At 36.2% G+C, this 17,897-nt stretch overlaps 1 protein-coding gene and 1 pseudogene across 1 annotated transcript in view; one reads left to right on the top strand and one right to left on the bottom strand.

Annotated features, from left to right (window-relative positions):
• The window catches only part of ERBB4 (erb-b2 receptor tyrosine kinase 4), a 1,133,324-nt gene that overhangs the window by 725,170 nt on the left and 390,257 nt on the right, over positions 1–17,897 (top strand). The gene's annotated exons all lie outside the window — the stretch shown is intronic.
• LOC125123509 (dual specificity protein phosphatase 18-like) lies at positions 13,769–14,334 on the bottom strand (annotated as a pseudogene).

Raw genomic sequence — 17,897 nt, 5'->3', positions numbered from 1 at the left:
ACATTATTACTACATGAAGGATAATAATATACAAAACTTTTATTATACACTTTTGTAGAATATAGAAAAAATAACAAAGGGAAGTTCAGTTGCATGCTTGCAAAGAAAATTACCATTACAACAAACTTTGGAAGTAGGAAAAATAACATATATAACTATAGTTGGAGGTTATGTGCACTCAATTTTCCCTCTTTCCTTAGGTCTTACCTAATTTTACCCTCAAATAATCATTGTCACTTTTTTTCTTTTCTACTATAAACATAGACTTTAAAATTAGATCTTTCTGGTAAAATACATTTAAAGAACTTCTGTATCCTATTTGGGAAAAACTTACGAAAATACAAACTTTGGGCAGTTGTTTGAAGTAGCATTTAATCTTTTCAAGGAAAATTAATTAATGACATGGATTGAATTTAACTTAAAGTGAAGTAATTTGGTCCCAGGGCAGATCATGTATAAGTGGAATGGACAATTATCTAAATGGTAAATTTGAAGCATATTGCAAAACTCTTCTTGACTAAATTATTTCCTACATTCACTTTCCCCACTGTGAGAAATACCCAACAATGGACTTTCATTCATTAGTAATGTGGCATATGCAGGTACTCTTGGCCCAGTGAGAAGTATTTCTAGACTGAGTATAAAATGAAGTTATCTAGTCCCTGGAGGGGACTTGGTTTACTAGATGCTGTTCATCTATAGCAATTAGCTAAAAGGGAGTGAGAATCAGGGCAGCCTAAACTTTAAAAGGAAAGATTAAAGAAAACTATGAAGTAAAAACTGTTTTTTAGCAGGAATTTTGAAATGCTTCAGTGGAGGGTTGCTGGCAGCTAGAGGGCAACTGGAAAACACTGGCCATCTGAAGTAAAGTACCCAGATTGTGTGCGAGTGCTCCAAACAAGAGCTTGGAGAGTCAGCAGAGTTAAATCACCATTCTGCAAAAAATGGCCTTTGTCATAATAACTCATCCATATTACTCATGCTGTTGTGGATTGTTTTATTTTATGTCCAATTTTACATATTCTTTACTCCATCTCCCTTCTACTTTTCTATGAACATAAATATTAAATAGCAGTGACTTAGCCCACAAATCGGGCTCTCAAAAATTTAAGTGAAAAAGATGGTGAAAAATGTAGCATGATCCAGTCATTACAAGTTATAAAGTTATTAGAGGACAAAAATCACATACATAAATAGAAGCCCTACCTTTGATCATTGATATTCTCAAACTATGAAACTATTTGGAGTTAACATACTCTGAAAAAGCCTTAGTAGTATAGACTTAAATTGCCATTGAGTTTACCACAATAGTATGTAGGGAAGATGTTTTAAATTAGATAAGATTGTTTCAGGTTCCATAGTTTTTTCATTTTCGACTGGAGGTAATAAAGCTAATTCTGCTAGGAATTATTTCATATCATATAGGATTTTAAAAATAAACATAACCTGAGGCAAAGTAGTATATCTTTATTTTCAGATGTATTCACTCATATAATGATTTTTTTGTTTTTTTATTTGCAAATTTAACTGTAAAGGCATTCTTTTCCCTGATACTGGTTGCAGCTCAATTATATAAAAAATATTTGATTAGGTTTTTCATGAATTTGGTATTTCATAATCCCCAAACCTACAAACATCAACAATTTTATAATTTCTGGTTACTTCTTTTCTGTAATCTTCTATATTAATATCTTTACATAGCTATTATTTTAGTTAACTGTTGCTCCCAAAATGATACATCAAAAAACACCCTAATAAAAGTTGGTAACTTAAAAACATCATTTATTCTTATGAATCTATGATTGTCTAAAGATCTGGTCTGGTGATTTATTCAAGGCTTGATTGGGAAGCTCTGCTTTAAGCATCAGGTTCGGCAGGGATGGCCTGGGGTAGTTTTGCTTCATATAGTTTATTCTGGAGTCCAAGTGAAGGGGTCACAGCTATAATGGTTTTGGAAGTTCTTACCATGGCTATGGTACAGCTCATGAGGGAAGGCAAAAACCTCATCATGCCTATTAAGGTCTAAAATTAGAAATGGCACATTGTCACTTCTTCCATTTCACTGGCCAAAGCAAGTCATATGGCCAAGCCTAAGGCAAGTAGGTAGGGGAAAACACTTTTCCTACAGAGAAGCCTTAATAAGAGTTTGGATGTGCAAAGGGATATATAATTTGGGCTAACAATTCAATTGACTATAACTATAATTATATGTTAGTGGATTATAATTAGCTATAAAATATTCCATCCTTCTTGGAATATGTTATATAACTCTTCCTAACTACCTAGACACTTATGTGGATTTTGCTTTATTGTATTATTTACATAATGTAACACTGAACATATTTTGGGATATAGTTTTCTTTGTATGTTACATCCCATCATTAGGATAGCTTCCTAGAAAATATATTATTTGATAAAAGTATATAAATAAATGTATAACTCCTGAAAGTCATTGCAACACTGTCAGCTGTGAATAACAGACACTATCTCAAGTCCCTTGCACCAGCATGGGAAATCTCTAAATATTACTTGTCCTAATTCCTAGTTGTCATTGCTGCTGTTAAGAATAGACTATACGTCTTTTTCTTTGCTCTTTTGTTGATTACTAAGAGTCGATGTCTTTATGAGTTGTAAATATCTGCTTTTGGATTGTCTGTTTATATTCCTTACTCACTTAACCATTAGAATAATACGTAATATTTGAATGTAAGATATTTCCACAAGTACCTCAAACTAAATTCCGTCTAACAGTTAACTTGTCATTTCCCTTTTCAGCTGATTGGGCTTATCTCTTCCAATGTTCAGTATTTATCCATTTATTGAAGCCAGAATCATAGAATTGATTTTTGTCTGTTTTATCATCCACATCTAAAAACAATGAAACCTTTTTTGATTTTTTTTCATATTGATTCACTATTCCCACTGCACTAGCCCTATTCAGACACTTTTCACATCTTGGTCTATTGCAATATCTTCCTTTTCTTTTGGCCTCGAGTTTTTTCCAATCTATTCTCAGAATTAGTTCAAAAATCATTCACTAACATAAAATTTAGAACATACTACTTAGCTTCTCAGAATTAATTTGATACCCACCCATTATACCTAAACTTCCCATTACACCTAAGAAAAAAAGTGAGAGCTTTCTGAAAGTCCCCCTTCCAGGCTGCTCAATCTTCCTTCCATCTACCCTTGCCTCATCATGCTGCATATAATCTAGAGACATTGGAACTACTTTTAGTGGTTACTGGTTACTACCACTTTTTCCCACCTCCATTTCCTGCAAAGCTGGGCACCTTCCCAGGATGCTCATTCCCTAGCAGTTCCTGTGCTAAATGCCTGTTCATTCTACAAGCTTCAGATTTCTCTAATCTCCCTGGCAGATTCCACAGCCTTTCTTTCTCCATGCACTTTGTATAATATATCTCTTTTGCAGAATGTGTTTTTTCCTGTGGTAACTTATTTTTGTTGTTCTCATTATTTAAAGAAAATTTTCCTTGTGATGAGAGACCACACCATTTTTATATCTCTACCTCTTAGAACAAGAGTCTGTCACGCAGTAGGCAATTGTCAGATCTTTCCCAGATTTGCAAATTAAATGAAAAATAATTGATTAAATAAGTGAAAAAATATTGTATGTAAAAACCACCCATGTAGGCTGGACCACCGGTAAATAATAGCAAGGGGAGGTTTTAGGGAACATCTGAATCATATTGTATGGGTTTTATCTTGTAGCATCTAGAAGTAATATTTAAAATTTAGGCTTTCAAAAACTAATACTATTCTTCATTTCCAAACTTGATGGAAAAGTGAGAAAATAATAATTTTTAAATAGTAGGGTTAGAAATTTGAACCTCTGTTGCTTATTTTAGAGCAGATATTTTATAAACGCATGTGGGAAAGAAAACATTTGACTAGAGATAAGAACTCTATCCTCCATGTCCTGTTCTCTTAGTGGTCTTACTTCCTTCCCACCTACAAGAGAACTAAGCAATCTCTCCCCACATGAGCCCCTTTATTATGGGCCTATGGAATACGTTTCTAAAAAGCATATTCAATGTTTCCTTATACATTGTTAGTTATTCAAGTTAACATAAATATAAAGTTTAGCTTATTGTATTTAATTCAAGAATATATGAATTTTCCTTTTTTTCAAACATCGCATATATTACCCTGTATTAAATGAAAGATTATTTTTATTTCTTGCTTACTTCAGAGTAGTTAAAGAAAACAAATAGATAGGCTTTTCATCATTTAGAGACCATCATTAATTAGTATTTTCTTTAGTTGGGATACATACCTGCCCCAAACCCCACATTTCTCTAAGTTACTACTTAGTATTAGTATTTACTAATACTAGCAATTCATCTTGGCTGAGACATCTACTAGTGTATGAAGACTGCCAGACTCCAGATGGTTCTCCTCTCTGTTCCGAGAGTGCCCTATTTCAGCTCTTACCATATTGTATCTGACTTTGCCATTAGACAGATGATAGAGACTGTGTTTATCATGTCCGTGTGCATAATAGCTCCTCTGCTGATGGACAGATAAGTTTTATCCTACACCATGCCTCCTAATAATGAAAAATCCCAATAATTAGATATAGGAATTTCCAGTTTCTTTTGAAGAAAAGCAATTCTGGGCCTTCCAGTAAAGATGGCTGGAAATGTGAAGCTGTTTCCAACTTTGAGATGAAGCACGGGGTCTCCAGTTTGTCGCAGTCCCCATGCAGACATTTTACCCATTTGCATTACCTGCTCCTTCACTGTTGTGGTGTGGATTTAGGGCTCCTATAGGAAACTGTGTGAAGCTGTATCTCAGTTCTGTCATTTAAGAGTGTGTGGCTTTAGCCCACTTTACCTCTCTATTTATTCATCTATAAAAGGGGGATAATAATAGTATCCTGATAATGGAACAAATGTGTGAATTAGATAAGTAAATGTAAATAAAGTATGAAACAAAGTATCCAGCATACCCTTAAAACAGTATGTATTTATCTTATGATATCAATTTTTGTTTGATTGTGATATAAAGTATTTTGCAAACCAAGGAAACTAGCTATTATAAAACATTTTTAATGGAAAATGTAAGAAAAGATATATAATGTGTGATGTTCTTTAGTAGTTGAGATATAGACTCAACTAAGAAATAACGAACCACATTAATAACAGTCCCTGCAACAAGATAGACGTTAACTTCCCTCCTAAAGCAGCCAGAGACTTTCATCCTAGGAGTGTACAGCTGATATGTTGTTTCCATAATGTTGGGAAAACCTAAATTCTTTCCATCTTGTGCGGCCACAATTGGCACAAGAATGTTGTTCTCATATACACCGTTTTATATGGCTGTCAGTCATGTGCTCTTGAGGGAGAAGGGGAAAGATAAAGGCTTACATCTTAACTTCAAAAGCAAAATCCAGAAATGGTATACCTTACTTCTATCCACTTCACCACATTGGTCAGAACTTTGTCATGTGGCCACAATTAGCTGCAAGGAATGTGGGGAAATACAGTCTTTAGTTTGGTGAATATATTTCCAGCAAATATCCTTGGAAAAAAGAAAGTGGAAGAATTTGGGGTGACAGATAGCAATCTCTGCCATAGCACCATAAAGTGAAGAGTAAATGTGTAATACGTGTCCACAATTTTGTCCTGGAAAATCAAAGCTATCTATTTTTTTTCGTGGTTGTTATATATGTACATACTTGATATTGAGTAGAGTAATAATAAGATATATCACAACTATGCCTAAGAGCACAGAGTACTGAAGATATTAGAACTGCCTGCCTCTATCAAGAGCCCCCACCATTGACGAGGAGTTCCGCTGCCGTGTTGAGGCTCCAAAATAGAAAGCTTCCCCATGTCTTCCCTGTATGGTCCTGCCTAAATCTCTCAATGTGTGTAAAACTTCAGCATCAATTTATTCAGGATGCTAATTAGTTGAAGTCTTGAGATAGATGCTAGGCAGACCCTAGGTCTTCATGCATGTTTACAAGAAATGATCAGCCATAAGAATTCCCCCTCTAACTTTGTGAGATAGACTTTTCAGAGGAAGACCCAAGTACTGTAATCAAACAAGGAAACTGCAGGCTTACGTTTAAAACAATCTACAGTTATCCAGGCAGGCTGAGTGTAATTAGTTAGTTGGAATCAAGCCAGGACATTGAGGCAAACACTGTTACTTTCCCTGAAAGGTGCCTTGGGATTTTTAATGGCCACTTATGGTCAAGCCTGGAGTTTTGCATCTCATCTAGAAAATAGTACCTCTGGGAACACAATGTTTCCAGCTCCATTACTTGCTAACTACTGACAATGTTTCCACAATAGGGGAAGTAAATGTTAACTACTGATGGCAAGATTTTTTTTTCTGTGATTATTTGTGCTTGATTTTTTTTTTTTCAGAAGAGTTCTGTATTTTATGAGTGGTGGTGCTTGGTATTGATGATGACTGATTAGTTTCATATGACTATTTTATTCAAAACTAGCTTAGATGTGCAACAACTTTATTTCTAATATCACAAACATGTTTGGTAAATTTTCTGAAAGACAAGTTTTTAACTTTTGGAAACATTTATCAATGCTTCTTTATAAATAAGACACATTAATTATGATACTTTTATATAATAACAATATTTTATTAGGACTAACATAGTTTTTACAATTTTATAAACATTTCTATACCATAAACAAAAATATACAAATTTAGTTGTTTGCTGTTTACAAGGAATTAAACATTTTCTGGTAGAAACTGTCACAATAGTGGAGTCTTTTGAAAATGGAATATTAGAAGATTTGAAATGCCTGAAGAGAAAAATTCTCTTTATATTTTGTTATAATTTCTTAACATTTGTGTCAATCTCTAGAAATTTGATTGATTTGCTTTTTTGCCTCACTCTCTCAAGAAGTAAACTGCTGAATTTTTTTTTGGCAAAACAAGGAAACATAACTCCTGAGGAAAGTGACAAGCTTTTCTTTCTATAGTAAAGTTATTTTTATGAAAAATATATTTGGTATTATAATTTTTTATAATTATAGAAATTTATATTTTCCAGCTTTGCCTTTTTATATTTAAAAGGTATTTAAACTAACATTACCATTTTTTTTAATTTCCCCAATACATTATTTTTTTTTTCTACTGTACAGCATGGTGACCCAGTTACACATACATGTATACATTCTTTTTTCTCAATTATCATGCTCCATCATAAGTGACTAGACTTAGTTCCCAGTGCTACACAGCAGGATCTCATTGCTAATCCATTCCAAAAGCAATAGTCTGCAGCTATTAACCTCAAGCTCCCAGTCCATCCCCCTCCCCCTTTGCAACCACAAGTCTATTTTCAAAGTCCATGATTTTCTTTTCTGTGGAAAGTTTCGTTTGTGCCACATATTAGATTCTGGATGTAAGCAAAATCATATTGTATTTGCCTTTTTCTTTCTGACTTACTTCACTCAGGATGAGTCTCTAGTTCCATCCATGTTGCTGGAAGTGGCATTCTTTTGTTCTTTTTTTATGGCCGAGTAGTATTCCATTGTGTATTTATACCACATCCCACTAATCCAATCAACTGTTGATGGACATTTGGGTTGATTCCATGTCTTGGCTATTATGAATAGTGCTGCAATGAATGTGAGGGTGCATGTGTCTTTTTTAAGGAAAGCTTTAGGCCAATATCTTTGATGAATATAGATGCAGAAACTCTCAACAAAATTTTAGCCAACTGAATCCAACAACATACAAAAAAGATCGTACACCATAACCAGGTGGGATTCTTCCCAGGTTCACAAGGATGGTTCAACATATGCAAATCAATCAATGTTGTACACCATATTAACAAAAGAAAAGTCAAAAACCACATGATCATCTCAATAGATACAGAAAAAGCATTTAACAAAGTCCAATATCCATTCATGATAAAAAATCTTACCAAAGAGGGCATAGAGGGAACATACCTTAACATTATCAAAGCCACTTATGACAAACCCATGGCAAATATAATACTCAATGGAGAAAAACTGAAAGCCTTCCCACTAAAATCTGGAATAAGACAAGGAGGCCCACTCTCACCACTGCTACATGATACTATATATAGAAAACCCTAAGGACTCAACCCCAAAACTACTTGAACTGATGAACAAACTCAGCAAAGTAGCAGGATATACAATTAACATTCAGAAATCAGTCACATTTCTGTATACTATCAATAAAATATTAGAAAAGGAATACAAAAATACATTACCTTTTAAAATTGCACCCCAAAAAATCAAATACCTGAGAATAAAGCTGACCAAGGAGGTAAGGGACTTATGTTTTGAGAATTATAAAATATTAATGAAGGAAATTTAAAAAGATGTAAAGAAATGGAAAGATAATCCATGATCCTGGGTTGGAAAAATTAATATTGTAACAGTGTCCATACTACCAAAGTAATCTACAGATTCAATGCAACCCCTATCAAATTACCCATGCCATTTTTCAAAGAACTAGAACAAACAATCCAAAAATTTATATGGAACCACAGAAGATGTATAATTGCCAAAGTAATTCTGAGAAACAAAAACCAAGCAGGGGGCATAACTCTCCCAGACTTCAGGCAATATTACAAAGCTGCAATCACCAAGAGTGTGGTAGTGGTACCAAAACAGACATACAGACCAATGGAACAGAATAGAGAACCCAGAAGTAAACCCTGACACCTATGGTCAATTAATCTTTGACAAAGGGGTCAAGAACATAAAATGGGAAAAAGACAGTCTTTTCAGCAGGTATTGCTGGGAAACCTGGACAGCTGCATGCAAATCAATGAAACTAGAACACACCCTTACACCATGCACAAAAATAAACTCAAAATAGCTGAAAGACTTAAATATAAGACAAGACACCATCAAACTCCTAGAAGAGAACATAGGCAAAGCATTCTCTGACATCAGCCTGACAAATATTTTCTCGGGTCAGTCTCCCAAAGCAACAGAAATAAAAGCAAAAAATAAACCAATGGGACCTAATCAAACTGACAAGCTTTTGCACAGCAAAGGAAACCAAAAAGAAAACAAAAAGACAATTTACAGAATGGCAGAAAATACTTTCAAATGATGCAACTGATAAGTGCTTAATCTCTAGAATATGCAAACAATTTATACAACTCAACAGCAAAAAAGCTAACAACCCAACTAAAAAATGGGCAAAAGACCTGAATTGACATTTTTCCAAGGAAGATGTACAGATGGCCAACAAGCACATGAAAAATGATCAACACCCCTGATTATTAGAGAAATGCAAATCAAAACTACCATGAGATACCACCTCACACCAGCCAGAATGGCCATCATTAATAAGTCCACAAATAACAAATGCTGGAGGCAGTGTGGGAAAAAGGGAACCCTCCTGCACTGTTGGTAGGAATGTATGCTGGTATAAACACTATGGAGATCAGTATGAAGGTACTTCTGAAAACTACACATGGAATTACCATAAGACCCAGTAATCCCACTCTTGGGCATATATCCGGACAAAACTTTCCTTAACTTTACCATTTGTAAAGTTAATTCATATAGCAAATATCTTATACTTTTTAAAATGATGTGATCAAAAATACAGTTTATTATGAGGGTAAAAAAGGCACTATTTATAAGCACTCTGGGACAAACATATCAACTGATCTGAATAACAGTTGTATGGTCATAGTAATTGATGTAAGTTCAGTCATATTTTTTATATTTTTGTGTGTGAATATGTAATTTATATAAGACATGTGGCTTAATGACTATGTGTGTGCATAGGCTTTTGAAACTACTGCCTGTCACTGTTCTTGGACACTCACAATAATTCTGGAACATTATTCAGAAATTTTCAGATGGATTTATTTATTTGCTAGGTCACATTTTATAAACATCCAACTGAAAGCCTGTGACTCACCAGATAAGTGAGTTTCTACCTGTTTTAAGGCTTTCATGTTAATAGCCTAATATTATTCTACTTATTTTCTGTGTAATTACCTATAATTTTGAAGACTTAATTTTAATGTCTTCACCTCAGTACTCTCTATATATTATATATGATGTAATTATAAGCTATACATTATTATGCCTACAGTAATTTTATACACAGACCCCTTACTGTTTAGCAGTTATTATGATGTATTTATATCCATTATCTTATTTATCCTTATATAAGACTACAAAGTAGTATTATACATTTTTTTCTGATGAGTAAAGTGAAACCCCAAGTAGTAATGTCATCCAGATGATAAGCAGTGTATCTTGTTCAAGTCTTACATGTGTGCATTATGAATATATTTGCCTAAGGTGTACTTTAAGCAAATTGATTTTAAACTCTATTTAGATTTCCATATTTTTTTATTGATGAAATTATTCACATATTTTAAAACTATTTTAAAATAGTTTTATGTTCTATGTTTATAATAGCTGCATAATTCTTAGCATTATATATATATAAGTATATGTATATATATGCATCAAAGTTTATTAATAAATCCATTAAATATTTTGCACATCCCCAATATTTTGCATTCATAGATAATATTCTCACAAGTCATAGTTTATTATTTTTGGCAGATTCTCTAATTAAAAGAGAATTATTAATTTAAGATTCTTTTACTTATTGATTTACTAATTTTGAGAGTAGTTACAACATTAGTATTATTAAATCTGTCAGATTTACAAAAAATAGACTCAAGTGGCACATTTTCTTGAAGGATTGAGACATAGTTCACCACTTTTCTTTTTATTTAATTTATTTTATTGACATATAGTTCATTTATAAAGTTATCACTGTTATATAATCAATTAACTTCCAGGTGCCTCAAATTTCACAGTTTTGCTATATGGATAGTAATATAGAGTCAAAGAGAAAGTGTCTCAGAAAAAAAAAATTGATGATATTAAAAACATTCGCAGCATGCAGAGTTTAATAGGATAAAATAGGGAAACCCACACAGAATTCCTTTGAAGAAAGGAAATATATGAAATAGAAAAAACATTAAAATTTCCTGTAACAGACAATGGTGTAAATGCAGAATATGCCTTGGACTTATCTCTGTTGGGTTTCTTTCTTTATATATACACATTTTTATCTTTCAAAATTCAGTATTTCAGAGGCTTCAAAGAAACACAAAAGAGCCTCCCACCACTAGGATCCTGATAGCATATTACCCTGGACTTGGGGATCTCCAATATATATAGTCATTATTGAATTGTTTCAGCTTGTTTTTTCTCTGTTCATCTACAAAATAATGCAGTCACATAATTAAAATTAACAACCTCCTGCTTTGCCTACTCTAGCTCATGAAACCATTTCTTCTGATGCTTATCAACGTATGTTTAAATACATCTTGAATATGATTATTTCTTATTATGTCAGTTTTAGATGTTATCTGTTAACCTGAATATGCTAGCAAACTTAACAATTTTGTTTTTTAACTGTAAAGATACTATATTTCTTTGCTGAAAATATTATAATTTTCTAAAGATTATTTGTGGCAGGGTTAGAAATATATTGTAATTATATTTCATTTTCTTGTATATATATTTTTTGCTTGTTTGTTTTTCCTCTTGTTCCTACTTGGTTTCCATTATATTGCACTATTTATTTTTTATTATACTCCAAAAATGATTGAGAAACTTTTTTTAAGTTATTTATAGCAGTTTTATTCAAAATTGCCCCAAGCTGGAAATAACCCAAATATCCTTCAGTGGGTGAATGTTAGACAAACTGTAGCATGTCCATACAATGGAATACCACTTAGCCAAACAAAGCCGCATGTGTGAATCTCAGAGACATTACACAGAAAGAAGCCAGTCCCTAGAGGTTACATCTTCTATGATTCTAAGTGTGTAACACTCTGGAAAAGGTAAATCTATAGGGATGGAGAACAGATGCGTGTTTGCCAGAGATGAGTGGGGCGAAGGTGTGGCTGCAAAGGTGCAGCATAGGGAAATTTGGAAGGTGATGAGACGGCTCTGTGTCCGGATTGTGTAGGTAGTTACACAAATGTGTTAAAACACATAGAACTTTACATAGGAGAAAATTAATTTTATGGTATGTTAATTAAAAATTTTTAAAAATTGGAGCACAATATATCCAAATAAATCTCTTTAAAAAGGCTTTCAAAGAACTTTTCCATCTGGGTTTTCTCCAGATGGGATTCTTCTGCTTTTGGGGGCTCTGCCACACCAGCCCTGGTGTTTGTGGGTCTGTTTATCCATCTATAAAATGAGATCAGCCTAGAGCAATGATTTCCCTTCTCCCCCAACCTGAAAATTATTCCCCTGAGAAGGTCCTTTGTGGAAGCAGGACTGGGGCAGGTTTGAAGAGAAGGAGAATTTAGCCTCTACAGCAGTTGTGCTTTTGTCTGTCCTATATATTGTTTCTCTGAAAAATCTCTGGGCTAGGATAGCTGATCCTGACCCAGAGCTTCAGGCTTCAGGAGAGTGTGTGGGGGGTTGTGGGTGGGTGTTGAACAATCCTGGATTTCAGGACCTATTCCTAGGGCCCACTCATTTACCCCTTTGGCACATGCCCCATTGGACACCAGAGGTTAGTCTGACCAGGGTGTTGGCTCTAATGATCAGCAATATAAACAAGGCCCTTTGGGGGAAACTGAATAGTGCTCCTTGTGGATTCCCAGGTGGCAGGTTGATTGAACACAATGGGAACTCTGAAAAGGTGTCAAGGTCTAGGCCTCCTCCGAGGCTAGGTCTGAAAGGGCTTAAACCACTTCTTTCCCACATAGCATAGCTTTTTGGAAGAGCACTTTGTAAGCAATAAAGAGCTCTGCACAGATGGGGGAAATGCCATTGTGAGGATGACTTGGTGACCTAGACCAGTAGGGCCAGAGCATCATTTATGATTAGAGTAGCCGGTTACACTGAGCACCTACCATGTGCCAGGCACTCTGCTGAGGAATTGTCTTCACAACCCTGTGGGAAAAGCACTGTCATTTCTTGAATGAGGAAACCGAGGCTCCAAGTGGCCCCAGATCACATGAGCAGGAGATGACAAGGCTAGGTTCTGGTCCGCAGTTCCAGCCTTCTGAACCTGAGGCTCCATGTCAGGCCCACTCTCCACAAATGCCCCGAGATGGGGACTAATGCCAACTTTCACCAAAGGCTAGTTGCTATCTATGAACATCAAAAAGAAATATTTTTTAAAATTTTTTTTGCAATGGAATGCTTCCTTTGAAAACCATCTCATGCATAAGTCCAACATAGAAAATCAGAGTTGAGCCTCTGTGGTTGAAGGTGGAAGCAGGGTTGGCCTGGGGCCCCTGCAGCTCCCAGAGCACCACCTGAAGGCTACTTATCCAGTAGGCTGGCACTTACTGTGAGAAGCACAGTAGGTACCATGATGCTTAAGGCTGGCATGAGTTTGAAAGAATGAGGTGGGATTGTGGCAGACTCATTCCTGGGTTAGTCATTTGGGGGAGGGCTGCAGGAATCCAGGCTTGCCCTAAGTACTGGGTGCTGGTCCATCTCCCTGGGCACCACCTGGCTTGCCCTCCCCTCTGGTCAACAGCTGTGATCTGTCATTCACAGGGTAGGAAACTTATCTATACCGTATTACAGTTAGTAAGTTGAATCTTTAACTATTACAAGGTCAAAAGCTGCAGCACCCTTCCTTTTGTCTCACCCTTTAAAAGGCAACATCTGTTTTTTCTATATCAATGAAAGTGGCATGTCCAAGTACAGATGTCAATGTGGGATGAATGACAGACCTGTACCTCTGACCTCAGGTCAGGGGCTAGCAGGATGGCTCACAGTGGAATCATGAGAGGGACCTCCTTCTCCTAGATGTCAAGGATCACTCCCATAGGGGAGCTGACCATGTGCACGGTGTTCTTGCCAAACAGCTGGAACTCATAGTGGATGAACTGCTCCCAAAAGCCATTGTTGGCCGGGATGATGGGCCGACATGACTTGGTCCACATGTGGGCATCCAGCAGGGACATGGCGTGGTACTTCATGAGGTAGGCAAGACCGAGGGCAGTGAGTGGCTCACGCCGGCAGCACAGTGTAATAGGGTGAGGCCCTGCTTTAGCTTCACACTGTGGATGTGGTCTACGTTGGGGTCAAAGAAGTCACAGAGATGCGAGATAGATGTGTCAGCCACAGGCACCTGCATATAGTGGATGTCCTCATATATGGTGTTCACCACCTCTACTGAGACGTTGATGACTGGTGATGCGGTAGCTAGAGAGCATGAGCTTGTTGGTGGCGGCCACCTGGTTGCTGATATAAGGACTGCTGCTGGTGATTTGTGAGAGGCCGCTGCCTGAGGCTGCGGGAACTGAACCAGGAAGGCACACGGGGATGCTGTCATCAGGCTGGTGGGTCAGGGGCCAGGGACACATAGAGGCTGCATATCCTTGCTAGGCTGTGTCCATGGAAAACTTAGGAAGATCTTCTGAGGATTAAATGAGATAAAGTGTTTAACACAGGGCCTCTCTCTCGTGGTGGGTTCAGAAAGCAACCTTGGGCGAGAACCTCTGGGTGAGAGAAGAGAGGTCACAGCTCAGGAGCCACAATCCCTGCCAGTGCGATGCCCCAGTTTCCATAGCAATTTTTTTTTTTTAATTTATTTATTTATTTATTTATTTTTTGTCTTTTTGCCTTTTCTAGGTCTGCTTCCATGGCATATGGTAATTCCCAAGTCTAATTGGAGCCATAGCCACCGGCCTACGCCAGAGCCACAGCAACGCGGGATCGGAGCCGCGTCTGCAACCTACACCACAGCTCACAGCAACACCGAATCCTTAACCCACTGAGCAAGGCCAGGGATCAAACCTGCAACCTCATGGTTCCTAGTCAGATTCATTAACCACTGCGCCAGGATGGGAACTCCGCAATGATCTTTTGTCACAGGGAGGAATGGGCCGTACTAGGTCTCTGGAAAAATCCTGGGCTCACGCAGTTACCCGCCCCTCCACCACACGAGGACCATGGCAGACCTAGCGGAGAAGTAGGGTCTGCTCAGCGCACAGCAGCCTACTCTAGCTCTGCCAGCCCATCTCCATGGCAATGCTGCCAAGGGACTGGCAAACTCTACAACATCATATATTCCACCAGTCACCTTTCTTTCTGGAGACTATTATTGAACTTTTGATTTTATTTCACCAATCTGTATTAGTTTCTCTAAGTCAGCGGCATCCTGGCATTTCTCTTTATAGACTTCCTGAGCTAGGTCCTGTATCACATATTTTCCACTACTTTCCTGTGCGCCCTTGTTTTCTTGAAGGCTATCTTCATATATATTCCTTACAAAAATTATAAAGGATAAATTTACTAGGTCTTTGAGTATCTACAAATATCTTCCTCATAATTTATTGATGGATAATTTATTGATGGTTTGGGTTGGTGGTTTGGGGGCTTAGAGTGCTAAATTAAAAATAATTTCATATAGTATTTGAAGTATACCTTTTAACTAGAGTGTCCATGTTGAGAAGTCTGATATTATTTTGCCTTTTATATCTTTGATATTTTATTCTCCTGTGTGTTCTTTGCTCACTTTCTATAACCCTAATGTTGATTTGAACCCATCTTTTATTTAACTAGTTTTTTCTCTCATTTTTATTTCTCTGTTTATTCTCTGGATGAGTTCTTCAATTTTATATTCCAATACTTCTATTCCATTTTTATTGGAAATTATATTTGTCATTTTCAGGAACATTTGTTTCTTCCTTTTTTGTCTCTTCTTATAGGACTCTGTTCATTTTTTTTACACATTTTCTCTAAATCATCTGAGGATACTAAATACACACACACACATATATATATATATATATATATATATATATATATATATATACACACACACATATATACATATACCTATATATCTCCTACTTTCTGAATTATGTTTATTTGATATCAGTTCCATCATTTTAAAAATATTGCTCTTTAATATTATAAGGATTATATTTTGATTTTGAAATGATTATACTAAGAGACTATGGTAAACTAATTGGTTAGAGGCAAGAGAATGAGGTAGAAAAGAATACAGTTATCTACCCAAGAGATGATATAGTTGGAGAAGGAGCCACCCATCTATTGAAAGACCTAGAACAAATCAGCATAAGTAGTCTGTGTTAGTAAAGTGTTTTAAATAAACACTGCTCTCTTTTCTCTATTTGTCTAGTCTTATATGTATTTTCTTCCTTTGATATTGAATACTCTTTATATTTTTTTAATAAACTCCTTCCAGAAACTATTATTGCCTTTAGGTATTTCATTAGACAAATCTTTGTTCTTCCTCAACTTTTCTTCATAGAGTCAAACAAACAAACAAACAAACATGGGTTTAAGGATCACAGACCAACTTCCAAGCTATGGCAGATAGAGGCCGAGTAGAATCCTGTTGAAATGGCTCTAACTTCTGCTCAGAGGTAGAAAGAACACTCACTATTAGGGATGAAGATGCAGAAGGACTCACTATAACCACATTTCTCCAAAATGGATAAGATAGAGATACCACAGCACTAAAAAACCTAAGATATGGAGTGAGTGAGAGAGGCAAAGTCTCTTAAGATTCTTGTGCCCTAAGTATAGAGAAGAGATCAATAATTTTGGTTCACAATTTGATTCCCAGAAATAATCTTGCTTTACTTGGCATTTTTCTAGAACAAAAGAAAAAACAATAGGCAGCTAAAATTCCACCTGACTCTACCCCTGGCTAAAAGCATCCTAGTTGTCCAAGGTCAGTTCCTGGGATTTCTTTTTTCTTTTTTTTTTTTTTTTTGAAAGTCTGACTAATGGCATGGTTTCCTTGGAATTGTTTCGGCTTGCTGATTTTTGTGCTTGTGGGATCTGAGAGTCACTTAATTCATTTCTTTCTGAAGAAGATATTCTTTATATGCACAGAAACCAATACTTTTTAAAACAAAAGCCCATAAAGAATTGTGAAATGTACAGATTAAAAATTTTATTTGTCCTTTTCTGCCTCTACTCTCCAAAAATCAGGTATATATTCCCACCTGACTGATCAATTTAGGACCAAGGTCTGGGAGTTCCTGACTGCAACTTTTTTTTTTTCCACTTTTGTCCTCTTCATCTAAATCACATTTTAACTTTCCAGTATCCCTTAGTCTTTGGTTTTCTTTGTGCTATTAAGTTAATCTTGTAAACATGACCAGGCTAATATGCCAGCCAGTTGCTGGATTTCATCTTCCAGGTGGCATGCCTTCACCTACATAAAATTCACATGTGACTTCAGTGGTCAGAATGTGATGTACTGTGGTGATATTTTAGCAGCACATATTCCAAACCTCTTTCTGTAACAGTGGCTTATCCCACCTCCATCACAGTAAATGGCGCTCACAATATGAATGAATAGGAGGTATAGAATTCATTGCCCTCTCAACTCTATTCTTCATGGAACCTTAGGGCCTTTCATACCTTCTTTGCTTTCTCATAAATTATAGAACTCCCTCATCTTCCCTTTCCATTTTTCTATCCCTAGGTAGAGGAGCTGATAAGACTTGATCAAGGAGATAGAATCCCAATATGGTTATTGGTGTAAAGGCTGGATAATTAATGAGGAACTCCCAGATTGAGTTATTTAATAAACCAGATGTAGCAAACTGCTAGTCAAAGAACATAGCTGGACCAGAGATGAGCTTGGATTGTATAGAGAAGGTTTAAAAATTGGGATGTTTACCAATAAATTCTGGATTTCTGACCCCTGTGAAAAAACAGCCTTGGCAACCCTCAGCTCGCATTTTCTCTTGGTGATATGACATGCTTGGAGCTGGGTGTAGTTGAGAGAGCATCCTCTTTTGCCACAGTCCCACCCACTTCTATTTCAAGTTTTCCTCACCTTACCCATTGAAGCCCAAGCCCAGGGAGATATTTGAGTTTAATTTTTTTTCTTGCCAACTTAGAGCATTT

This window comes from Phacochoerus africanus, chromosome 3 (assembly GCF_016906955.1).
Source record: "Phacochoerus africanus isolate WHEZ1 chromosome 3, ROS_Pafr_v1, whole genome shotgun sequence".
NCBI lineage: Eukaryota > Metazoa > Chordata > Mammalia > Artiodactyla > Suidae > Phacochoerus > Phacochoerus africanus.
This window is presented reverse-complemented; position numbering and strand designations above follow the sequence as displayed.